Source organism: Onychomys torridus, chromosome 7, assembly GCF_903995425.1.
Source record: "Onychomys torridus chromosome 7, mOncTor1.1, whole genome shotgun sequence".
NCBI classification, from domain to species: domain Eukaryota; kingdom Metazoa; phylum Chordata; class Mammalia; order Rodentia; family Cricetidae; genus Onychomys; species Onychomys torridus.
In genome coordinates, this window is record NC_050449.1 from 31,039,922 (window position 1) to 31,066,845 (window position 26,924).

Sequence of the window (26,924 nt, forward strand, 5' to 3'; positions counted from 1 at the left end):
CATCTCCAGCAGGGCCTACCTACAGGATAACAGGCATTGGTCACAGGACAGCTTGCTTCCTCTGAATGTCGGGTGCATGGGCCTTGGGACCAGTCCATGTTACTTAGTCTTACTCCATACCACACCTTTAAGGCAGCTAGGTGCTTTTCACACATTTGCATCTGGTCCTCACCACTCTCCCGGGTGCTCAGGGAAGTCAGTCACTGCTGCCCATTTTACAGATGGGGTGAAGAGTGACCCATCCGACCTAAAATGCCTGATTTTCAGTTCAGCTCCAGACCTTCTGATGCTAAGCTCAGTTTACTGAAGGACAGCAGTGTCAAAATCTTCACCAAAAAATTTAAGCCAAGCATGTTGGCACAAACCTCTGATGCAGACACTTGGGAAGCTGAGGCAAGGGGAGTATTCAAAGCTATCACGGCCCCACTTCAAAATGGGGTAAGGGACAAAGCAGGGGAAGAGAAAATATGCAAAAACAAACCATTTGTTTTCTGTTTTGTGACAGAGACTTGCTATGTAGCCCAGGCTGGCCTCGCAGTCCGCATCCTCTGGTGTCAGCCCCCTGAGTGCTGGGATTACAGCTGTGCACTGCTGCATCAAGCTAGAAATAAGCTTGCATTAGAGGATTACAGAAGAAGTACAGGTTTAGAGGAGGAACTGAGAGGTTTATCTGAAGATGTGCTGTGCTCAGTGTTTCAGTACAACCCTGAGCAGAAAAACTTGAAATAGTGGCTAGAGCTGAGTTTACTATACAGTCTGACCACATAGTTGTCTGATATTCCCCAACACTGGCTTTTTTGTTGTTGTTGTTGTTGTTTTTTTTTAAGCTTTTCTCCTCTATAGGTAATACATCTATGACTCTGCTGTTTGGCCTAGACTTCCACCAGAACTCAAATGTATCTGTCTCCCTCTTGAATCATCCCTGAATCTCTAGGGGGCACACATGACCCCTTTTTGGCTTTAGGTTCTCATAGTACTTATATATTCCAAGATTCTAACTGTCATATTTTACCTAGGGCTATGGCACTTTGTGTGTCTACCCACTCCTAAGGCCGGGACAAATCTGGTTCACGTTTGTGTCACTCACGGTACGTAGTATCATGCCTTGGGCATAAGAGCTGATCAAAAAATATTAGTGGGTGGAATTTCATTGCCAACTGTGTCCTGAAGGGGGGTGGTAAAGAGCACAAGACTCAGCCTTTGTCTTCTTAGTGGTGAATGTAAAATGTAGGGGCATCACACCTTTGTCTCAACCTTCAATCTTCAAATCTGAGCTGTATGATGATTTAAAAGCTGTGTTGTGATTCAAGGCAACACAGAAGAGTTAGTGAGACCGAGTAAGTGCAGTATGACAGTCAAAAGACCAGAATGAGCCGGAGCCTGGAAACGTCTTTGAACACACATCCCCTCACTTCTGTCTCCCACAGAAAACAATACTTGAAGCAAAATGAAAAGAACATGTGAGCTTGAGGCCGCCTCAGCCGGGGCAGAAGCGAGAGGCTCCCAGATACCAGGACGAAAATGCATGCTTTAACTTTTATTTTCATTTGTGTTTTCCAAGGGCAATAATCATCCAACCAGAAGAGTTAGAGACCGGTGAGGGGATGGCAAACTTCATCTCACAGCTTTAAATAAGCTGAAGACAGTAGCAACTTGCCTCTTAGGGTAGGGAGAACTGAAGGATGGATCTAGAGGGTCACTTCAACTGTGGACCGATGAAAGGAACCATGTTGGAAACAGAAATAGGTCTCTATTTTCACACATCAGATTCTGGGAGCCACTAAACAGAGTTCAGTATTAATTATTAACAAAAACTCTCTGTTGGATGGATTGCTTATTTTAAAAAAGGAACAACCAATGAGCAGAATAGCTTCACTGGAAAACAATCATGTCAGACTAAATTATTCCCCCCTACAGACACACACACACACACACACACACACACACACACACACACACACACACACACACACACACACACACACCAGCACACTCAAGATGAAAAGAAAAGGCTGGGGGAATAACTTGATTTCAGCAAGAAGTACATCAGCGTTGCACGTTCTCTTTCTGGATGCGGAAGAAAAGTTTCTGGATGGGAGGATGGGCAGGTAAACTGTTAGCCAGCAGAGTGCCCCCCTTTCCCTATTGCCAGTACTGAAGCCTAGACCGGTCTGAAGGGAGACTTTTCACACTGAACAGCCAGCTGTGTAGCATGCAGCGCTGGTCTGTAGCGTTGTTCAAGGTACACTTACCACCCAAGGGCTCGTTGGTATGTTTAAAGAGAGAACGTGATTGAGAAAGAGCCCATGAGGCAGTCATGACAGACAGAAAGCAAGGGGTGATGTTGGATAGAGATGGATATACATTTATGCTGTCAGAATAAAACACAAAGTGTTCAGGCTGGAGCTAAAGCGTTTCACAATGGAGAAAAGTGAAGCCTGGCTGAAAATTCAACAGGTAGCAGCTGGTTGGGGTGGGCCTGCCCAAATAAAGGAAAAAGGAAGCATAATGCCTGAAGAAGACCGTTGTTCAGATCCATGGGAAGAGCATGATTTTGTTGTCAGCTGTCTGGAATGGAATACTTGTATTGAAACTGATTTCTAACTCGTTCATAATAACACAAAATGCACATATTGATGGGGTACAATATGAAGTTTCAATACATGTAGACTTTGTATGAAATTGAGTTAAACATAGCTAGTTCCTCAAATATTTATCATTTGCTTTCTGGTGAAAAACATCCAAAATCCCTTTCTCTAGCTTTCTGAAACGCACGGGGCATGATGTTACTATAAGTCACCCTGCCATGCAACAGAAGAGCACACCATGGCATCTTACTCTGAATGTAGGTCCTCCCAGCTTCATGGAGCAACATGCTTACTTCACAAGAAGAACACTGATGGAACAGAGCACATCTGTAGAGGAAGTCTGGATGCTGGAAGGAGGAACATACTTCCAGACGAAGAGCCTAAGGGGACAAGCCTGTTAACTTCAACACGTGTTTGAAGAACAGAAGTACAGAAGACGGTCGGGCCTTCACTGTGCTAATCAGGTCTAGCACAGAAGGGTGGGAAGAACAGAGAGGCAAATGCCCCCTCTGTGTGAGACCTGTCCTGGGATGGGAGCTCTGCCTTTGCCAGAAGTCATTAGGAAGAGAAGGAAAGCTGCCTGTTGCAGGCACCTCCACAGTGGGACAGGTTAAAGTAGTTGACCTACAAGGCCCCTTCGAGCTCTAGGACATTATGAGACCCCTGACTGAGCAAGATGTTTCTGATTGGGGCACAGGCTCCCCAGAGTCCTGTGAATATATTGCAGAGGTCACCATTCCCTTCACCGGTATCATAAATCTCATCCTACATTCTGGGGAAGGCTCTTGGGAGAGATTGTGGTGGCCATGACATGTGGCATTTGGAAAAGAGCCAACCTTTTCCCTCATGCTTTCCCCAGAGGCGCCCCCACCCCCACACTTCTGGAAGAATATGGCTCCCTGTTAATCTTCCTGTGTCCAGCTCAGACACAAGCCACACAGCTGATCCTCATGCTACAGCAGCCAATCCACAAGGAACTTACAAGAAGAGGTAACGGGCACCTCTTAGAAAACTTGCCGGTGGCAAATGGCTTCTCAGGGCCATATGCTGGACACCCACAGAGACAACTGGTGACTGTGAGGATTCTGTTTCCAGTCATTTCTGTGTCTTGTCCACATTGCTCCTCTGTCTCAAATGTAACTTCCTTCATTGTTGCTCTTTGGGGTGTTTCTCACCCCATCCCTGGCCCACACACCTAGTGACAGGATTTTCGGTTTTTCGTCTCCGTGTGGAAGAATGCTCTACTACACCCATTGTGCTTTGCACTAGACTGTGGTGTGTTCTCCTTCAGAGGGCAAGCTCCTTGAGGGGATAAGGGTTCTTTTGCCTATTATTAGCCTGTCCACTGGAGGCAAGATGGCGGCCAGAGCAGCCTTGAACTGGCTGTTCCAGAGTTCTAGCCGTGGGTAGACCCAACACCTCTACGTCTCCTCTTTGTAGAAAGTAAGATGAATGCAGCAGCATTTCTCTAATGCCGGTTCAGGCTCATGATTTCTGTCAATAAATGTTGTCGGAAAGGCATCTCCTCCCATACATTCTGCCTTCATTTCTGGAGCATGGTTGATGTGTTTTGGTTTTTGGAGGAAGAGTCTCATCTGGTATAGCTGGCTGGCCTTGAATTGACTATGTAGCTGAAGATGGCCTTGAACTTCTGATCCTCCTGCCTCCCACTCCCAAGTGCTGAGATTATGGTGAGCACCCCCTTAATCAGCTAGTCTGAATCCTTCTGTACTGTCATTCCATTATCCATCCATCCATCCATCTATCCATCCATCCACCCGCCCACCCATCCATCCATCCATCCATCCATCCATCCATCCATCCATCCATCCATCCATCCATTTATCCATCTTTCCTTACTTCTAATCAACATTTATTGAATATTGTTTTTGTGATAGGTCATCCAAAAGGCTAAGATATGTACATTGCTCTTAAAGAGGACAGTGTGGTAACCTTAGGGGACATGGGCATGAAAAATTAAGACATTATATGGTTTGAGGTTTGGGTTTTGTTTTGTTTTGTTTTTGCTTTTGCTTTGTTTTAGTTTTAGTTTTTCAAGACAGGGTTTCTTTGTGTATCCCCGGATGTCCTGGAACTCACTCTGTGGACCAAGCTGGCCTGGAACTCACAGAGATCCTCCTGTCTCTGCTTCCCAAGGGCTGGGATTGAAGGCACAAGGCACCACTGCCCAGCTTTGATATTGCATGTTTAATTTGGGGTGTCTGTAGGGGATAGGAAGCCAAACAAGGCTTATGAGAGAGGGAGTGGAAGAAGCCTTGAGGGGTGCAGGGATGGTAGAACCCTGTGAAGTAAAAGAAGAGGAGGAGATAATAATAGTTGGGTTAAAGGTGTAAGAGAGGATTTGCGTGGGGAGAGGGGAAAAGGAAGAAGTGGGGGTAGATGTGGAGGCCCAAATTACTCAGGGTCAGAGAATCTGAGCTTGCTTCACCCAGCAGGGCTACATAGGGGATGATTTGACCACGGGTGTGGTTACCAGGTGTTTGGAAGGGCCTACACTTGACTGTAGCTAGCAAGAGGGAGGTCTTGTGCCTCACCCCTGGGCATTGTTATAAAAAGCCCTTTTGAATAAAGTTCTGGGCCATTGGGTATTGAGCCAGGTCTTCCCGAAGCTATTCTGTGTTTCTGCCTTTCTTCTCATTGGCTAGGCCTATCATTCTACCTAAAATTTCTTATTCCTCTCTCCTCAAGAGTACCCTGGTAAAAGTGGGGGCAGGCCCTCCACAGGTATGTTAACCAAAGCTAAGACTGCATGGATTAAAAAACTCCAAAAGACAGTCCAAAAAAAAAAAAAAAGAAAAGAAAAAAAGAAAAAAGAATTTGAACACAGGTATCATGACACAGGTTATTAAATGAAAATTTCAGCATAGGTGTGCGACATCTCTCTATGAGTTATTGGTCAAGGAGGCCCCCACACTACACAAAATAACACAGAACAAGAACCAGATAATCAAACCTTACTGCTGAAGACACAATACACTTGATTGTAAGATACTGAGAAACATAGTTGGAACTAACATGGAAATTTCCTGCTAGCTAGTCTTTATAGTATAGATAGATGTGACTGTGGAGGCTTTTAGGGGAAAAAAGTCACCAATAGCATTACCCAGCAGTGAACTAATGCTACAATAGTAATCTGCCAGGCAAGTTGTGATAGTGACATGAAGGTTGGATCTGAGGCCTGTTCTAGAGGAAGGATTGGTATGTGTATGCCTGGTAGTGTAAACATGGTCAAAAGCCCATGGCTTGGGAGGATATAGACCTTGACGTGGTGGTGAGTAAGTATCTACCACTGTCATTTTACTAAAAAGACAAGTTGTCAAACTGCTTCTAAACATCTACTTTTATACTCATAAATTATGCTGCTTCCAGCCTTGGCCAGAGACTAGCAGTGGGCAGCAGTCAACGTAGAAACTCTTAAACAGCCAAAATGCTAACAATAAGTGACCACTGAGCACTTAGTTCTGTGTCAACCCTGTCTGTCTCCAAGGCTCAGGGAACATGGTAGGAGATGGGGCGGAAAGAATGGAGGACAGGAAGGCGTCTTGTGACATGCTGTCTTCTGAACACGCCATGGCCATTGCACTCATGAGCTCATTGCAGCTGTGGTGACCTGCCCAAGACCCAGTCAACAAGATCCGTTAACATTCCAGCAAGCAGCAATAATTGGGCTCAGTGGGTTAAAACAAAACAACAAGAAAGCAAAGACATAAAGGGGAGGGGTAGAGGCATGTTGGTAGGTGTCTGGGGGGAAGTGGACATGATAAAGTTGCACTGTATAGCAATAGAAGAATAAAAGATATTCTGAAAATAATAATAATGCACAAAGTGATAGAACTGTAACAGAGATTAGTGAGACATGTGCTAGGTACACAGGAGGCATACTGGTGGAGGAAAAAAAAGAACAACAACAACAACAACAACAAATAATCAAAGCCCTCATCACCCTGTACCCTGACCGATGATCTAGAGACCTTAAATCCTTTCCCTTAGCACGTTCTCCCAAGGTAGCTATGAACAATGATAGATTTGTGTAAGATGGAATCAGAGGCACGGGAAAGCCTGTGGTCAGATGTAGAGAGAGCCCCCAAGCCCCTCTGTTAGCTACCTGGGGGTCTCTAAGGTCCAGAGTCTGCATTTCCAAACTGCTCTCCTCTCCCCTGCCCCCATCACCGCGGTACACTACGCAAGTCATTTATTCCTCCATAACATTTGCTCGAAGGAACGTTACTGCTGAATTATAGCTGGGCCCATTATCTCACAATAACTGTCTGGGAAATGTTAATGTTAATGCATGGATCATGCAGAATGCCACATTAGGGGTTTTATGGTGGACATAACATTTTTATGAACTTTTTCTCGGGTAGCACCAGGCTTTGATGGAAAGAAATGGAAAAAAAAGAAAGAAAGTATGAAACAGAGAAGAAAGGCCAGCTCAGCAAAGGCAGTCCTGGGAACAGACGTAGCATTGGATAGCCTAAGGGCTGCTTCTCAGAGTGCTATTCCCCCAGGAGCGGGCCTGCCCTGGCAGACCTGGGGTAGGGGTGTATGGGTGCGAATATCTTTAGAGTTAGGTATTTGTGAGTAGAGAGCAACCAGCCAAATTGGCAACTGGTGGGAGACAGGGTCTGCTGGGCAGACCCATAAAACTCTCAGCCTTTCAGCCACCTGCCGCTGCCTGGGCATTCGGTGCCAACGCTGGCTGAGGGGGTGGGGTGGGAAGGAGTGCAAGAAGCATGGCGGGGTGGTTGCTGCACCTCTTGAGTGAGAGGAGGGGGTCTCTGGCGGAGCTGGTTTAGGGGCTCACCTTGGGAAGTGGCGGCTAATGGCTTAAGGAGGTTTTAATTTCTGCCATTAAAAAAAGAAAAGAAAAAACACAATCTTGAGAATGGCAACATTTTACACCTGGCTTTAAAAAGGACCAATAAAGACCATGTTTAGCATTTTATACCCTTTCTCAAAACTAACGATCTTTGGTTCTCATCTCAGACATATTTTAAGTGAGCTTGTATCTCCTCCCTCCAGAATATTCTTTCAGGAGGCTGGATTTACAACTCTGTTCTTTCCCTGCCCTGGGCTCCAATTCAGGTCTCATAATCACAGTATTTCGATCAGCTTGCCCACCCCCCTCCTCACTTCCCAGCCACCCTCAGTGATGTTATTACCATTCATCTTCAGAGTCAGGATACTGTGTGGTTCCAGACCCTGCAGGACATCTGCTTACAGCCAGTCCTTTGAGCACATCAGGGGTGGGCTAGAGGTCGGAGGTGGGGGCAGTGCTATTCAGCAGTTCCTCCCCAGAGGACCCAGTGGGTGCTCCAAGAGCTGGGGCAAGATGATCGGGTTGAGAGGTCTGTGGTCTCTGAGGGGAGACGGGTTTTCTGAGAGCACACCTGTGGGCATGCTGGAAAACCTAAGCAAACACCTCATTTTGGTAGGGATCCTGTCCATCTTCAAGGCAAGGCGAGTGTGGCCAGAGGCTTAAGACCCAGGCTCTGCCACTTACAAGCTTAGAAAACCTGACCATGCTTTCTAAAAATCCGAGCTTTCACATCAGTGAATATAAATTAAATACTGCCAGGTACAGTGTGAGTATTCCCTATCCAAAAATCCAAAATCAAAAGTACTCTAAAATCTGAATCATTTGGAGCACCTGTATGATACCAGAAGTGGAAAAATCCATACCTGACATGTAACAGGTTGTAAAGGAAATGCTTGTACACTATAGATACTATATGTTACTATACTACTTTCAGGGTATGTGTGTAAGATGCACATGGAACATGAAGGAATCTTGTATGTAAAGGGAGCTGGCTCCCTCTGTAAAGTGCTTGCCAAACAAGCATGAGGACCTGAGTTTGGATCCCCGTCACTCACTTAAAAAGCCAGCTCTTGGAGTCCATACTTATAACCCCAGCACTGGGAAAGTAGAGCTCCAGAGTCATTGGTAGACCCTTTCTCAAAAAGTAGCATAGACAGCGATAGAGGACATCTGACATGGACTTCTGGCCTCTACACCCATGCACATACATACAGGTGCTCACATACACACATGTGCACACACCTGAATGCATCCAAATGTTATACACCACATCCAAGGACATGTGTCTGCACTTGAGCCTCATCTCTACCTCTGTGGACATGTGAATACTAAAATTAAATAATAAATAGATAGATAGATAGATAGATAGATAGATAGATAGATAGATGATAGATAAAGCAAGCTGAAATATGGAAGCATTTCTGTCCCAAGCTTTCACACCCTTAACTCCTTTTCAAGGCTAACATGCCCTCCAACACCCTCAGCAGTTTATGTATTTTGTTGACTGTGATGCCCCACATTGGAATGATAGCCCCCCTGCAGGCTACGATCTTAATTGTTTCCTTCACAGATTGATTACTAATACCCAGACGGTACACAGTATAGGGCATATACATATAATATATGTAATATATGTGATGAATGTCTATGGCATATATATGATGAATGAGTACCTCTATTTCCCCTATGCTCACCCCGGGTAATGCCCAGGTATGTACCCTGAGGCTTTCTGGGGAAGACTATCTTATTAGTAGGCTTACGGAACTTTCCAAGCTTATTAATGTCAAGTGTTGACTTTAGGGGACATTGAATGCATTCAGAACCTGGGATGCATGTGGAGTTTGCTCCAATCCTCACTTTCATCCTTTGAGTGTGAAAATACTGGTGTACCTGGGCCAGGTAGTGGGCCTGGAGCCCGCCTTCCCAAATACCCCCTCCTGTGCCTCCCAGGCTGCTCCCCTCCTTCCTGGGCTGCCACGTGCTGGCTCCTGGGGACCCCCTGCCATATGTTCCATTCCAGCTCTAAACTGCATGTTAATTGTTCTGAATGAACAGCTCCAGCTGGAAAAGCAGGCAGGCCGATTACAGACCTTAAGATAACACCCAGCTTCCCGTAAGCCAGGCGCCTTCCAGCGAAGGAGACTGGAAAGCCTTCAAGGCCAGAATGGAGCGAGACAGACCCCTGGGAATGAAGTCTGCTGTCGAGGGCATCATTGCTCTTTGGTCTCTACCCAGGGAGACCTATTTTAAGGCCACTACACCTGAAAGTTTCACCTCACCATAGAGGGCCCTTCTAGATTTCTGCAACATCCTGTATTCTCAAAGAAGTCTCTTGGGATTTACTTGGACTGTGCCCCAGTCACTTTTCACTGATGTGAGTCACCTGTATCTATGTGAGGCACAGGAGTAACAGAGGAGGAGACAGTCTTCAGTGGGAGGAGAAAATAAGCACCCTACATACAATAAACAGACCGTCTTTCCTACAAACGAGATGTCTTTCAGCAGTATGAGGGTTGTCTTCACACACACACACACACACACACACACACACACACACACACACACACACACTTTTAGGGGGAGTTGAGACCAGGTTTCTACATGTAGTCTTGGCTGTCCTGTAATTCCCTATGTGGACCAGGATCACCTTGAACGCACAGAGATCTACCTGCCTCTACCTCCTGAATGCTGGGACTAAAAGTGTGTGTCACTATGCTTGACCATCTTTATTTATTCATTTTCATAATTGTGTTTATCATTGCAGAGGGCCAGTGAGTGCTCTATCTGTGGAGTCAGTGTTCGCCTTTATGAGGGTCCCAGGGATTGAACTCATAGCACCAGGCTTGTGCAGCAAATCCCCGTTTTCTGTTTGCGACAGGATCTCATTTTCTATCCAGACGGAGCTGCCTCAGCCTTCCCAGCGCAACAGTGCCCCTAGCCTAGGTGGTGTCCTTCTGCACTATTTTCTGAGCACCTGCTAATTCCTCACCAGTGCAGTGATGTGGACACAGCTTTGTTCTCTATTTCTGTCCAAATTTCCCCCAAAGAAGAGAAATATTGTGGAGAAATATTGACAGAAAGGGAGAATACAAAGGATGGTATCATGGGGACAGGCCATGTGAACTGGGAAGATTTCTGAAGGCCATGATTCACAGGGAAAGAAAGAGGGCCCTGGGAGTTCACCACCCACATACCCACAGCAGTTCAGGCTTCCGGTAGGGAAGGATGTACCCCTCCAGCTGTATCCTTTCCTCACCTGGAGCCTCCCAGAGCTGTGGCAGGGGGATCTGGAGCAGTGATCAGAAGTTCTGAGTGTGGACCACAGTGCCAACTTGGCCACCAATTAGCTGTGTAACCCCAGGCCGTATCACACAGCTTATCCACCCACTGAAAAAACAAGGGCAGTGCAAAGCTCGCTGTACACCACCCTTGGGCTGACAGGGGGGTCCTAAGAAACATAAATGTGGAAAGGCTCTGGAAACTGAAAAGCAGAGTAAGCTCAAAAGTAAGGAGTTTAAGTTGTATTTCTTCCCAGGGATTGGAGTACCTACTTCCTAACCAGCTGGGGTTAAGGTTCTGGAAGATGGTGGAAATGGTCTGTGTGACTGGAAGTTTCTCACTTGTTTCTCTACAGGCAGAGCTGCTAGAGAAATGGCTGGCTCCCTTTTAACCAGCTGATCTGAAACAGGCTTCCCTCCTCCATCTCTCTCTGGAGGTAGGGGTCAGGAAGGACAGATAGGAATGGAATGCTTGCTGTGTGAGGGTTCAGATTGCAGCTGCACCCAAGGACTCTACAAGGCTTTCACAGTTCAGATATTCCCTGTGTTTTCTGACTTCCCAGGAGGGCATGGAGCAGGGATTTAGAATGGCCCTTTGAGGTAGTGTCTGCCAGAGAAGTTTTGCAGCAGGGCCAGTGTCCACTTCCTCATCAGGTGCTAGGGGTACATGAGAAGGATGGCTCCTGATGATGCAGTGGACCTAGAGACAGTAACACTCCCCTGGCCTGCCTCAGCCCCCCTGACTTCACCCCCCACTGGAGTACGGAATGGTCAACAGTTCCCTAACCCAGGCCCCCTCCAGCCAAGAAGGGCAGTTGGGTAACAAGCCAGAGATTTAACTCTTCCCTAAGCTAAGGTACAAGATAGCCATGCTGTTGATGGCATGGGGTAAGATCTAATCAGTCGGGACCACAGATGGAGCCTCACACCTCTATGGACATCAGAAGGTGGTGCCAGCAGGCCTCTGATCAGACACAGCCTCATTACTTAGCAGATGACAGGGAGGGGGTGGGCACAGTAGGGATAGCGCATGGCCAGCAGCGACCGGTCCTCTGCAACTTTCAAGCCTCAAACTTCAAGGTCTGGAGACCAAATGTGGTTTCTCCAGTTATGCCATCCTTGCCATGCTTCCTCGCTGGCAATGCTTTTCCCCTCTTTGCCAGCATACTGTCTACCTAAAGGTCCAGCTCTGATGTCATTTTCTCTGTGAGTGCTCCCTGGATGTCCTCCAGGCAGCACAGCCACTCCCAGCTCTGGATGTTCCTGGCAGGCAAAAGAGCCATGTCTAAGTTACCAAGACTGCTCTTAGATTGTCATCAGATAAGCATCATCAGGTTCCAAGCTCTGTGTAGCAGCACAGTCTGCCCTCTCCATGCACAGAACTTGCACACAGTAGGTGCTTAGTAAATGTTGACTCAGGGTGGTGCATCCTTTCCTGGCTTCAGGAAATCAACACCCAGCAAATGAGGGCTGGAGAGATGGCTGGGCTTCTGGAAGGTTGTCCTGGGCAACCACTATCTTACCCAGTGGCCTCTCACTGTCTGCCTTGTGCCCAAACCCTGAGTCCACAAAACCCAAACAGTTTTCTTATCAACGATGAGACAATAGATGATCTTTTGACATTTCCAAGGCTGTTTGGAAGAGGGAAAGATAATATGTAATAAATTCATATACTTCTGTGTGTTTCTTGGCTCTGGCAGCTAAAATTTCCATCTCTTTATGCAGGAGTCCTGGGGAGCTGAAATCCTTGATAATGCCAAACAATTCAACACTTTACACTCTCTTTACTCAGTCTGCGCCACAGAAAAATATCGACTTGATGCTGTCAGCTGTGGGAAGAGAGATGCCATAGTCTTTCTGCACTCAGACGTCCATTCCTATTTGCAGGGTGAGAATTTTGGATGCTAAGTTTGGCAAAGCAAAGGGCAGCCTGGTATTCCTTGCCCCTAGATACATGGGATGCAGGATCTTGTACACCTGAGACTATCTCTATGCCCTTCTGGTACACTGCTCTGTTCTTGCACAGAGACTCCAGCAGCAGCAGCAGCAGATCAGAGCCTCTGATCTGAGCTGCAAACAGTACTTCCTGAGCTTAGTGCCAGCCAGGGCCCTGGAGGTTACAAAGCTGCCTGCCACCTTCCAGCTCAGACTATCAACTTGGGACAACACATTTCAGCCCAGGGCTGACATAAGCATGTATCACCAGCACCTTCGTTTCCTAGAAGAGGAAGCTGGGGACAGAGGCCAAGACTCGCCCAGAGCCACACTGCAATCTTGCTAGCTCTTACAGGCCCGTCTTCCAACACCTCACTGAGAAATTTACCTGTTTGTCTAATCACCTTTGAGTCTTGAACAAATATTAAATGCCTGTGATATGTCAGATTGTGTTTGGGCCCAGGCTGCTTTCTGGGAGTCCAGGGAGCTCAGCTTTCGGGGATACTACAGAGACAAAGTGTAGAGCTCTTTTTGTTTGGATCAGGGGAAGTTACAGGGGCAAACATATCTAGCTTCTATGAGCATTTTCAAATCCCTCTCCCCTCCTCAGCAGCCATTTCCTCACCAGTCTGTGCGCGCGCACCCTGAAACACATTAAACACCTGGAGGCTCTGTTTAGTAATGTATCTTTTCTCCCTTTCCCTTTCGTAGTGGTTATGAGTGTGAGTTTAGGTTTAATATTGGTTCTAAATGTTAGCTGGAGAACTGTGGTAAGTTGCTTAGCCTATCTGTGCCTCCGTGGCTTCATCTATAAAGGGGGGGGGTACTAATAATACTATATAATAGTAAATGGAATAATGCAATAACACGTTTAGCATGGTGCCAAGTGCATGGTATTAAAAAATTCTAGCAGCTGGGCTAGAGAGATGGATCAGCAGGTAAAGGCACTTGCTGCCAATCCTCAGGACAAATGTGGTAGGAGAGACTGACTTTATAAGTTGTCTTCTGACCTCCACATGTACCCTATGGCACTGCCCACCTGCCCCAATAGATAAAGTAATAAATCTTTCACTGGGAATGGAACCCAGGGCCTTGTGTACGCTAGGCAAAAACTCTACTACTAAGCCAAACCCATAGCTTATTGTTATTCTAATGGCAGGACCCAAAGGAAGGATAAAGAGGACAGGGAAAGAGAAATTTCCTCTCTTATGCCAGTCCAGCTTTGTTCCCTCTGAAGATGCCATTCCATTCTCGGGGTGTGAGACACTCACCTTGGCCCCCTTTCTGTTCCCAAACCCTCTCCACCTCCACAATGTACTGCTGGTGACTCCACAGCTCAGAACCAGCTGCCAGTTGTCATTCTGTGCCTCCCTGGAGAGAGAGCAAGACAGGGAGCAGAGGATAGTGCCCTTGACCCTGAACCATCAGCATAGGGCTTTGTGGAGTGCCAGCCCTTTGTGGAGAACGAGACCGAGAGTCATCTACCTCCTGAGCCTACAGCCAGCTCCTCTCCAGCGCAGCACTATGAAGGTAGTTCAGAAACCAGAGGAGAGAATGAGAAAGACCTTCTGGGTTTGTGCCACAGCTTTTAGGGAGCCCCTTGCTCTCTTCAGGGTCAGACCCTGAGCCCGGAAAGTAGAAGGGCCATGCAGGAAGATCCTCCCCTCCAAGCAGGAAAACAAGGAGGGTAGTCAGGACAGTAACTTCTACCAGTGGCATTTGTAAAAACACACATCACCAATTGCTCACAACAGTCCTTTGAGGCCAACATGACCAGTATTGTTAACCCTGTTTAACTGATAACTAAGTTGAGGCCCAGAGATGCTCCACCACATGCCCAAGGTCCTAAGTAGGAAAGGGCAGCAGGATCCAAACTCCCTTATCCTGATTCCTAGGCAAGCCCACCTTCATACAGCCAGCAGCTCTCCCAGGGACCTTGATCATCTCTGTTTCACAGGGAGGGAGCTGAGTGGCTCATCCAAACTAGCTCGCACATCTTATGCCAAAGAAGAAGGATGAAAAAACAAAAAGAAAAACAAACAAACAAAAAAACAGTGGCACACTCTGACTATGGTTGTGACTGAGAGTGCCCCCAAACATATTAGCAGCAGTTTCTCACACTCTGACTTGATAGCAAAGGCTGGCCAGATCGGGTCTGAGAAAGGACTAACCTACGGTCAACCCACGAGGGTTGGAAAGACCCTGAGAATGTGTCAAAGGCCAAGAACTGTAATCTGAGACCAAACTTTGGAGCGTCTAACAGCTCTAAAATTCAACTTTCATTCTTTCATTTGCTCATTATTATTTCACTCCAATAACAGGCCCAAATCTCTGTTTTCAGTTATTCATCCACCCTTCATTCTTTCATGCTAATTATTCATTCATTATGTGATCCATGCTGTTCTTCCTACTGCTCAGAACATAGGGCATGGAGACCTGTCTGCACCTGACCCAGGCTCCCCACTTATAGGAACTGAGGGTACTGGGGAAGAAACAACTGGACTCTGCCAGGCCCAGACTCAACTTAGCCCCTCCAGCTGTTGCAGCAGAGCTCGGCCTCATTTTAGCTGGAGCCTCCCATGCAGTGAACTCCAGGGCTGAAGGCTAAACTGGCCCAGGTGTGCAGGGAGGGAAGTGGTGCCACATCCTCAGCTCCATGGCCAAATGTGCTGCTCCTGAGGTGCACATACAGCCTCTAACCCAAGAGACAAGATAGCTGACAGGATGCTTGCTTGCTTCTCCAGATGCCCATAGTCCAACATCTGTCTCTGCCGGTATCTACAGCACCAAGGTGCTTTCCCATCTGTTTCCATAACGCCACCTTCTGAGGGGAAGCCAGCAACCACTCACTCTAGCCTTTTTGACTCACTGCCTCCCAACTGCCTTCACTATACCTGGGACTTCCTAAGCCTCCAAAGCCCTCTCCTCCAGCACAGTTCCATCCAACATTCATGTGTCTCATATCCATGTGGCAGGTCCTATGGTGTCACATACCAGCGAGAACTAAGTTGATTAAGGCTATTGGTCTTTGGGGGAGTTACCGTGAATCAGGAGTCGCAAGAAGGCGACAATGAGCAGACCTATGAGGAGAAAAACATGGGGCCCATGGACAGGCACAAGGTTCACCCAGGAAGAGGAAAGGACTGAGCCTCAACAAATAAAAATGGGGTGGGATAAGAGGAGAGGGTTCTAGACAGAGGAAAGACCATTTGCAAAGGCGGCATGGCACCACACAGCAGGAAACAGTGAGTCTGACTTGATGGAGGACAACCCTGAATGAGATTGCAAGGTTGGAAGGGTCCCATACACCAGTCTCAAGGGCTTAGTCTTTATCCCGCCAGGAACAACTTGGCTTTTAATACACAATTTTAGTTCCTGGAGATTTACCTGAGAGTCACCTTCAGGAGTCCAGAAGCCTTCTCTGACTCAGCCCCACACCAGCACTGGGGGTGGGTGGGACACAGGGTCTATGAACGGTAGGCAAACCCTCCACCTCTGATTGTGCATTCCTAGACCCTTCTCGGGACTCTGGACTGATGCCTCCTGTCCCTGCTACAATGCCACTCACCTAACTGGTGCTGCCCCCACTGGATGGAGATGAAGACTTGCTCTTCATCCAAGTTTAGGTCTCCAGAAACTGGCAGAGGGCAGAACTATTAGGTGCCTAATAAATGGTCTACCGTTGAATGAATGAGCTCAAGCTAGAGTCAATTTACTCACTTCCTGAATGTCTGCTTCCATTCTAAACTCTGGGTTTAAACGAAGACTGATCTGTAACTCTGTCTGTCTGTCTCCTCATCTATACACTAGGAAGCACAGCGAAGTCAGCCTGGCACTTTGCTGGTTTGCATTCGCAAATTCAATTACCGATGGATAGAAATAATAGTTTGTTGCTGACCTGTGCCACGTGGTCAGGTCTACAGCCTAATGGTTGTTAGATTGTGTCTGCACTGAACACGCACACACCTTTTCTTGTCCTTAGTCCCTAAACAATATTGCAGAATAACTACTTACATGGCATTTACATTGTATGAGGTTTGGTAAGGAACCTGGAGATGATTTAAGATACACTGGGGGATGTGTGCAGTTTATATGCAAATGCTGCCACATTTTTCTTAGGAGACTTGAGCATCTGTTGACTTTGGTACCTGAGGGAAGTCCTGGAATTCATCCCCCATGGACACTCATGGACAACTGAGAAGGGGAACAATATGAGTGAAAATACTAAAGACTACTTAGCACGTCATAAACACCTGGTGTGTTGGTTTCCCTTCCCTTTCATTTAGCTGGGGCTTATTAATCACCTTCTAATTGCTAGGCACTGTTGTAGGCACCAAGTTCAAAGCAGCAAGTTAAACGAACTCCCTGGTTCCACAGGACAGACCTCAAACTAGGGGAGGCAGATCGTAAAGAGGCAAATGCAGACGCAGAGAAGAGCCATGCAGGTAGGTTAGCGTGTTCAAAGCAAAGGCAGGGGTGTGACCCGCTCCTCCACAAATACAGTAATAGAAGCTGCTTGGTTAAACGACAGTCGAACAGAGACTCAAGTGACCTGTGTGTGTCCTCGTGGTGGCAGAAGTGTGTCTTAGGCTAGGGGAACGTGTGGGGGTGTGGGGGGAGGGCTAGGGGCTGCATGGAGTCCCGTGCAGCTGGAGCAGGGAGCTGGAGAAGCAGTGGAATAGGCAGGGATCTGGATCCTCTAAGAGCCGGCGAGCCTGGGGGAGGCTCCGAGCCGTGGGGGAGGCTCCGAATGTCTGCTCTGCAGGAGATCCTCTGGAGGGCTTTTCAGCAGCAGAGTGACATGACCTGACTGACTGTCATTTTAAATGGAGACGCTGGCAGCTGGGTGTCACACAGACTGAACGGGAAGGAAAAAGTGGGGTGAGAGGTTAGGAGGCTACCGAGGTATTCTAGGCAAGGGACAGCAGGAAGTTGGGCTATCAAGGGGGCAGGAGAGTGGGGGCGTGTCATGTCTGATGAGTTTTCTGAAGACAAGGCTGGAGAGTAGGAGAGGAAAAGGAATTGGGATAACCCCAATGGATGTACTCCACCTCTGACTATACCCCCAGCCCCCCCCCCCCCAGACCTGGGTGACTGGGAGCATTGATTTGCCCTTTACTGAATGGGAAGGCTGCCTTCCACGTGCTGCCTGGTATGGGGGTGGAGAGAACAAAAGAATTCTCAGAGAGCTTTTAAACATATCAGTCAGGGAGAACTGCACACATAATGAGCGAGGTGCAGAGAACAACCACCTATGAGGAATAACCCGGCAGAAGCCAAGTGCCAACACACAGCAGGCCAGAGGGGGCTGGGCTAGGGTGTGACTCAGCAGCCGGTCACTCGCCCAGCATTTGAGAGGCCCTGAGTTCAATGGTGAGCATGGAAGGAAAGACAAAGAAGGAAGGGGCTAGGCCAACCTTTGGAAAGGGGGCAATTCATGGAGACTCAGGTTCAGACACTGTTCTTTGAAGGGCACCCTCTTGACAAGTTCTGTGAAGCGACTTTGTCTCAAACTTCATTGTCCCAGAGCTCATTGTCACCGCTAATCCTAGGATCTGCCTTCTTCCAAGTCACTCCCTCCCGAAGCCTCCTTACAAGCCTTCTTTCCCTCTGGGTCCTTCAACACACTATGTCCTGTCCTCAAACTACTGTGTTGCCCAAAGGACATGCCTGAGTCCTCATTGCACATTTTGGTGCTGAGAGCTGTGTACAAGCAGACACATATACACATGTGCACACACAAGTACATGTGCACACACACTTTCACCTGCATTAACACATACGTCTTGATCCAATGTGAACACTCGACTCTCAAACCTATGTTTCCAGGGCTAACCCCTCTCCCAAGGACTTTCATCTCATGTGGACATATCCTTTGCATGTTGGTGATGTCATAACTGTCCCAACACAGGCCCTAAGCCCCAGAGTTAACTGAGCCATGATCTCATGAGTATCCATTGGCATTCCATGGCCCTGATCTTGCTTTGCTGTCTTGTCAATCTTCCTGATTAATCTGAATAAACTAACTTCACTCTCTGCTCAAAAACTGAAGGCTCTGACCAGTTCTTCACTCTTAGCAAGGCAGAACTCCAGTTCCTCAGCCAGGCCTTTCCTTCTCCCCTAATCCTGTCTCAGTCCTCACTCTTAGAAGAGCCCTATTTTCTACCCAACATGAATGGAGAGGAGAGGCAGCAGTTCCTGGATAGAACCAAATGTGCTGTCCTTTCCCATGTAACCACCATGACAGCCTTGCAAGGTAGACCTTGACCTGTTCACTCTGGAGATAGAAAGATGGATCCTTGGTTAGAATGACACCCAGGAAGTCACAAGGCTGGTGGGCGGTCCTTTCTACTCCCCTACCCACACCTTTTCCACCTTTCTACATGGTGCCTTGCATTCACATTATCTTCCCACAGACAAGAGCTGGCTCATGGTCTTCAATTCCCAATGTCTTCTCTTGCTATGCCCTCTCTATACCCTGTTCCAGATCCCACCTCCCTATAGCCTTTATGCCCCAGCCCCCTGGTCCTCCACTAAGGCCTTCTCTCAGCCTCGCCATTCAGCACTGGCTTCTTCTTGTTGTCTACCTCAGCTTCTGCTCATGCCTTTTTGACTTACTCTTGTGAACTGTAAGCTGGATGAGAATAGGAGCTTCAGTTTTTATGCTTCAGAGCTCAGTGTTGACTAAAGACAGACCCAAAAAGGATATAGTCCATAAGTACTTAGGGCAATGAAAATCTGGTAACTACTAGTTCTTTAGCAGGAATATTCAAAACAACTTCAAATGGGAATCATTTGTATTTGTGTTTTATATGTTTCCTCTAGTTAGCATGGAAATCCTTGTCTGAAATTACAAATTAAATAGGATAGGGAGCTTTGTGATGTAAGAAAAATATTGTTATAGCATTAGTAGAGGTGAACTACAGAGCCCAGCTGAGGGGGCAGCTTCCTTCCTCACATGCAGTTTTCCACTGCTCAGGATGTTCTGGAACATTCCATTAAAAAAAAAAAAAAAACAAAAAAAACCTCCTTTAATCAATGTTGGGGAAAACAAGATTAAAGGTAATATTCCTAGCCATCTTGAAGACATTCAAATAAGAAATAAAAGGTAGGTGGGAGAGGCAGCCACCCACTTAGGAAAGAGGAGGAGAGAGGAGTGAAGGGAGGGGAGGAGGGAGAAGGAAAAGAGAGTGTCCCACGTGATCTTATGAGGGTAGATTCTTCCTAGAGTTTAGAAAGACAAAATTTACCAAAGACAAATGGGGATGCTTTGTGGAGAGGTTTTAACAGTAACAACGCGGTGCCCAGAGGGAAAGTGTTCTAAGATACAAAACCAGGGTTCCTGTCCAGGAAAACAAGGAAATAAATTATTGAAAAGGAAGAAACTCGGCTGGACGGTGGTGGTACATGCCTTTAATCCCAGCACTAGGAGGCAGAGGCAGGTGCATATCTGGGTTTTTTGTTGTTGTTGTTGTTGTTGTTGTTTTTAGATTTATTTATCTATTATATGAGTGCTCTGTCTGCATGTTTGCCTGTAAGCCAGAAGAGGGCACCAGATCTCATTATAGATAGTTATGAGCCACCATGGGGTTGCTGGAAATTGAACTCAGAACCTCTGGAAGAACAACTAGTGCTCTTAACTTCTGAGCCATCTTTCCAGCTCTAAGGATCTCTGAGTTCAAGGACATCCTGGTCTACAGAATGAGTTCCAGGACAGCCAGGGCTGTGAAACAGAAGCCCTGTCTCAAAAAACAAAACTAAACAAAAACACAACTATGGCAAACAAAAAAGGGAAGAAACTCAGGTAACACCTAACACTTGGCTGAGCACCCCAGACTGGAGAGCCTCGCTCTACTCCAAACCCCTGAGATACACCGAGGAACCATAGGGAGGAAGAAGACAGCCAAATGCCACTCATCTGACCACTTAGGACACACTATAATAGATATAAATACAAAGGTGACTTACTAAGTAGCCAACTAAAAGAGTATGGTAAACTTAAGCAGAAGAAAATTATATGTGTTGTGTATATTGCATGTGTAAGAAATATGTATGCAAACGTATGTATCTCAACTGTCTGCATATTTCTCCTCCTCCTGGCTCTGAGTCCTCTGTGCTTCCATTTCACTCCAGAGACAATCAGTTATCATTTGTGTCTGCCTCCCACAGATCTTGTATGCATATAAGTGTGGGTTTGTTTGTTTGTGTGTGTGTGTGTGTGTGTGTGTGTGTGTGTGTGTGTGTGTGTAGGGACCTTGGGTACCCAGGTACCCAGGTACTGTCCCTCAAGCACTATCTACTTTTTTTCAGGTTTTGGGCAGGGTTTCTCACTGGCCTGTTGTTACTCACCATGTATGATCTTCTGGCTGGCCAGAAAGCCCCCAAAATCAACTTATCTCTGTCTTGCTAGTGCTGGGGGAGTAACCATGTTCAGGTGGGTTTTTTTTGTTGTTGTTTTGTTTTTTTTTTGTTTTGTTTTGTTTTGTTTTAGTTTTAGTTTTTGTTTTTCAAGACAGAGTTTCTAAGTGTAGCTTTGGAGCCTATCCTGGAAATTACTCTGTAGACCAGGTTGGCCTCAAACTCACAGAGAGATCCACCTGTCTCTGCCTCCCAAGTGCCTATGATCAGTTTTTTGATGTGGGTTCTGTGGGTAAAAAAGGTAGGCACTTTACCAGCTGAGCCACCTTTCAAGTCTAAATATCAGCATACTCTGCAACTTACTTTGCCCTGTGGTGTCAGCTGTTAACAGGCTTAGGTGGTCCAGGGAAGTGTATTCCCATTCCCATCTCATCCCATCCCATGCCCATCCCATCCCATCCCATCCCATGCCCATCCCACCCCCTCCCATCTCATCCCATCCCATGCCCATCCCATCCCTTGCCTATCCCATGCCCATCCCATCCCATCCCATGCCCATTCCATCCCCATCCCATCCCATCCCATCCCATGCCCATTCCATCCCATCCCATCCTATTCCCCAAACCCAAACCCAAGCCCACAACCAAACAAAAAAGCCAAATAACACCAATTCCTCCACTTTGTGGGTTCTGATTTACTGTGCACTCCCACCTTTCCAGTGTTCCTTGGGGTTGATAAATGTCACAATCTTGTGGGGAGAGCTAGTAACAGAACCCAGGGCTTCATGCATGCAAAAACAAGCTCTGCCAGTGAGCCACCTCCCTCCCCTAGTGTCCCCACTCTTGGAAAGATGCCCTTCCTCTCTTTCAGGGTAATCACGTATCAGGCATAAGGCCCTTTGGACTGCATGGAAGAAAAAACTACAATCTGCTTCTGATGGCAAAGAGAAGCTGAAAGAAAGCCTGCTTCCTGTGCATGCTAGCTGCACCAGTCCTAACTGGGCCCTGCAATGGGCCCAGCCTTGCAGGGAGAGTCAAGAATTGAATCCCATCTGTGCAGGACACAGCAAGAGATTCCAGAATCCATATGGCTTTCGCAAAGAAGTCTGTGAACCCGGACTATGGATCTGTACCCTTACTGGACCAGGCTTCTGAGCACTGTGCCCAAGAAAGGGGTCCAGTGGGGGCTGGCTCATCTCCTGCTACAGTCATTGCTACCACCAAAGAGCTTGTCATTAAAGCTTTGTCCCTGGTTTTCTGATTTACATGTACAAATAATCGCTGTCAGGGGCATGAGCCCCAGAGAGCAATAATAGATTCTGGTAGTAGCAGATGCAGGAAATAAAAACAAAAATGAAACACACCAGTCTGGCAGAACTCGATGCCGAGAGTCCTGGGGGAGCAAGGCCTGCTGGGTATGCAGGCCTGAGAGGAGACAGCAGTAAAAGTATTGACTTCTGGGTCTCTCGTAAAAGCCAATAGAGGGTGTTTTTAAAAATTGTGGTAACAATATACAGACATACTACTCTGAATGTGCCTGATCTCATCTGATCTCAGAAGCTAAGCAGGGATAGGCCTGGTTAGTACTTGGCTAGGAGACTGCCTGGGAATACTGACAGCTGTAGTCTTGCTGGGCATGACTGTGCACCACACCTACCTTTGATCTCAGCACTTGGGAGGCAGAAGCAGGTGGATCTCTTGAGTTCAGAGGTCAGCCTGGTCTACAGAGTGAGTTCTAGGACAGCTAGGGCAGCACAGAGAAACCCTGTCTCAAACAACAACAAACAAATAAAACAAAACAAAAAACAAAAGCACACACACAAAAACAATTGTGGTAGCATTTGTATAAAGCAAATATGTCAGTTTAACCATTTTTAAAGCGTATAATCCACTGGCATAATTACATTCACACTGCCGTGCAAACTTCCCCACCGCCTGGTCTTCATATTCTTCTGTCACACCTTGCTCTGTGTAAATAAAATTCTGATTGGCCAGTGGCCAGGCAGGAAGTATAGGCAGGACAAGGAGAAGAGAATTCTGGGAAGTGGAAAGCTGGAGGAGAGACACCGCCAGCCGCTGCCATGAGAAGCAACATGTAAAGACACTGGCAAGCCACATGCCATGTGGCAAAGTATAGACTAACAGAAATGGGCTAAATATAAGAGTAAGAGCTAGACAATGGTAGGCCTGAGCTAATGGCCAAGTAGTTTAAATAATATAAGTGTCTGTATGATTATTTTATATGTGGGTTGTGGGACCGTGGGGGCTTGGTGGAACCTGGAGAGAAGCTATCCAACTAAAATGGCGCCCAACGTGGGGCATGAGTTTCCACCTAAAACCTGAAAAAAAAAAGATTCTAAACGGAGCTAAAAACAACTTCTTAGTTGTCTCTCTCAAGTTAGTGGCAGCCTGCCGGTTTGAGCTACTATGGCGGGTTCCTGGCGTGTGCGTCTGACCTGCAGTGTGGCGGGAATGAAGAATCTACAAGCGGCACTTTACTCTGCTGCGTGGTAGATTTAGCCTTTGCTAGTTAAAAACAACAACAACAAAAGGTTTCTGGGCTATGAATTGCTTTGATGGAACTGCTTCTGATAGTTGATGGTACACATGGCTCCAGACCCAGAGCTGGCGGTAACTGTACCACCGCCATGTTGGAAAGCTAAGGTGGGCAGAGCCAGCAGCCACAGCTGCGTTTCAGTCTTACAAAGATGGATATTACACAGAGAATCTGGTTTATGTTGTCTTTGGGATTTTTAACTGCAAAAAAAAAAAAGATTTGATCATAAAAGCTGTTGAGTTAAACAAATATGTAAATTTTAAAGGTACCTTGACTTCAAAATTTGGATATAAGGATATGTTGCTTTGAAAAGCAGTCTCTGCTTTTGTTTCCACAGAAAGCCAGAGGCCATGGATTTGTTCCAGATTAAGATACATCAGGTTTGATCAGCCAAGATCACCTGAAAGGTCTCCGATGACATGATGGCCCAGATGATCCGACATCCAGAATGGTTTCAAGGCAACTGGCTCAGAGGTTCACCCTAATGGACTACTCCATAATCCTAAAATTTTCTTTGTGTCCCCATAAGATACAGTGCCCCTCTCCAGCAGGAAGTAGTAAGAGAAACTACACCCAATTTCCAAAAATTATCAAGCTGGCTTTGGAGATGGAATTGTCTCACTCCTTCTCTAAACCCAAGCACATTGTTAAAAGAAAAGGTTAAGAGTTTCTTGTGTTCCAAATCAGAAGAGCCCTCTGGTATGGGACAGAGAAAAATCAATATTTTTATTTAAATCTGGTTGATTATAAATGCAATCTCTTTCTAAAGAAGAAAAGGGGATATGATATAGATATAATAGGATGAAAGGGTAGATTAAGGAACTTACTTCTAAAGAGCAACAACTTGTTTAAAATGTTTTACATTGGTATAGACTTTAGTCTATTGATACAACTAAAGTTAATTTTGTTATACTATGTACATATTTCTACTCATGTTTAAGGTATTATGTTTGTACAGCTCATTTAAAATTATAATGGATAATTAAAAATAGATTAATAATTAGCCATCTATGATAATCATACTTGTAGCCATGTTAGTTAAGTCTTTTAGGTATACACAGAGATATTTCAGATAGATAGGTAATCTTCAAATACTTCAAAGACCTGCAGAATATGGCATTTAAAATATTTTTAAAATTTAGACTTTCTGGACAGTGAGACATGTCTGCTCCTGGCAGCACCAATTTACTTCAGAGAGGAGGATGGGCATTGAAGACACTTCATATGGAGTTTATCTTCACCTTGGCAAAAATAGCCATTTGGGCAAGAAACTGTTGTTGCCTGGACTGCTTGATCAACTGGACATGCAGGACCCATAGAAAGGTGACCACTGAACTTTCCTTGACAAAATGGTCTTTCAGGTTCCTGCTTCACAGAGGAAACTGCCAGACATTCTACAGGACACTAAAAAAAGTGACCAAGAGACTCTAGCCCTGTGGGCTGAAGACAAATGCCCCAACTTTACAAAGGAACATTAGGTGACTGTCCAGGCTGCCAGCTGTCTCTGTCTACTCTTGCAAGACTCCCAAAAAATGCTTGCATCCTTCTCCTGGTTCTCAGATAATATTATATCCTTCTGAGGTCTTTGATGTGGTTGAAGACTAGATAGTTATAATTTCCTCAGTTATGATAAAAGATAAGTTAGATATAAAACCTTAGACTCACAAATATAAGATAGATAGGATATCTTCTTTAATATTGTAACTGTAATTCTTGCTTGATAATTGTTTTGTTATATGTAATTGTACTATGTAAAAGTTAAAACCTTCCTTTAAAAAAAAAAAAAAGAAAAGGGGAAGTGCTGTGGATATCGCTCTGTGTAAATACAGTTCTGATTGGCCAGTGGCCAGGCAGGAAGTATAGGCAGGACAAGGAGAAGAGAATTCTGGGAAGTGGAAAGCTGGAGGAGAGACACCGCCAGCCGCTGCCATGAGAAGCAACATGTAAAGACACTGGCAAACCACATGCCATGTGGCAAAGTATAGACTAACAGAAATGGGCTAAATATAAGAGTAAGAGCTAGACAATGGCAGGCCTGAGCTAATGGCCAAGCAGTTTAAATAATGTAAGTGTCTGTGTGTTTATTTTATAAGTGGGTTGTGGGACCGCGGGGGCTTGGTGGATCCTGGAGAGAAGCTCTCCAAGTTCATCACCCCAGCAGAAACTCTGCGCCTTTTAAAAACAGCAACCCATTCTCACCTGCGCCAGTCCTTGGCAACCCTAATTTATTTCCTGATTGATGAGTTTTCTAACTCTAAACAGTTCATAAAGTGGAACCATACAGTATTTTGTCATTTTATGTCTTATTTTCTCTTAGTACAATGTTTGTCTATGGTATATCCATGTTGTAGCATGTGACATAGAGGAATTCCTTTTTGTGGCAGAAGAATATTTCATTGGATGGTTATGGACATCCATCCATGGATGAAGACTTGGTTGTTTTTAGAATTTGATCAATGAATGTGAAAATACAGCCATAAATCAGGGTGTGAAAACACACGTCTGAGTCTCTATTGTTGTTGTTTTAGTTCTTTGGAGTTTACATGTAGGAGGGGAATGGCTGGCCCCACTGGTAATTCTCTGTTCACTCTTATGAGGATCCATTGTGTCCAGCAGTGGCTACCCTATGATTTATGAGAATGGTTCAGTCTCTGCTCAGGATGCAGAGTGCTGCGCACAGTGGTTTTGAGAGGCCACACGCATGCTTGCCTGCCCTGGAATGGGTACAGAGAGCACCATGGGCCTAATGAGAAATTATCCCCTGGCTCTCTGAGCTTTCTTTCTAGTGTGTTCATGCATATGTGGGAGAAGGTCCACCATAAACCTACACCTCAGGAGACAACTATCCTTCAGGGCCACTCATTGCTTCTGATGGGTGGCACCTGCTCTGAATCTCTTGACCTGTTCTGTCCATTGTACCATCCTGCCAGAGCCAGGCTTGGCCAAGGGGGACCCCTCAAAACAGGAGCCTTTGGTGCTGAACTCTACCGTCACTGGGGCATTGCTATGAGGGCATTAACCCCTGTGCCCGCACCCTCTGCCAGGCACTCCCTTCTCCTCTCAGACCCCTGAAGCTAACTCTGCCGACTCTGACTCAGTTTGGATGTCACTCCTCTGTATTGTTTCCTTGGTGGACTGGGGTACCCACTTCTGGCTCTCACAGTGCTTCCCAAATTCATTCTGGACACTCTTATCACCCGCTGCTTGATTTCAGGTTACGGACCTATCACCCTACCACATTATCAACATAATGAGAATAGAGAAAGAGAAAAGAGAATAAGCGTCTTATCTCTGCATCCCTAGCCCTAGAACAAGCCCAGTACATTGAATGAATAGATGAATGAGAATAAAGAATGAATGAACCATGTT

General features: G+C 46.2%; 1 protein-coding gene and 1 pseudogene across 3 annotated transcripts in view; one reads left to right on the forward strand and one right to left on the reverse strand.

Annotated features, from left to right (window-relative positions):
* Nucleotides 1-26,924, reverse strand: part of Pknox2 (PBX/knotted 1 homeobox 2) — a 269,797-nt gene that overhangs the window by 121,461 nt on the left and 121,412 nt on the right. The window lies entirely within an intron of this gene.
* On the forward strand, nucleotides 22,508-22,626 carry LOC118588159 (annotated as a pseudogene).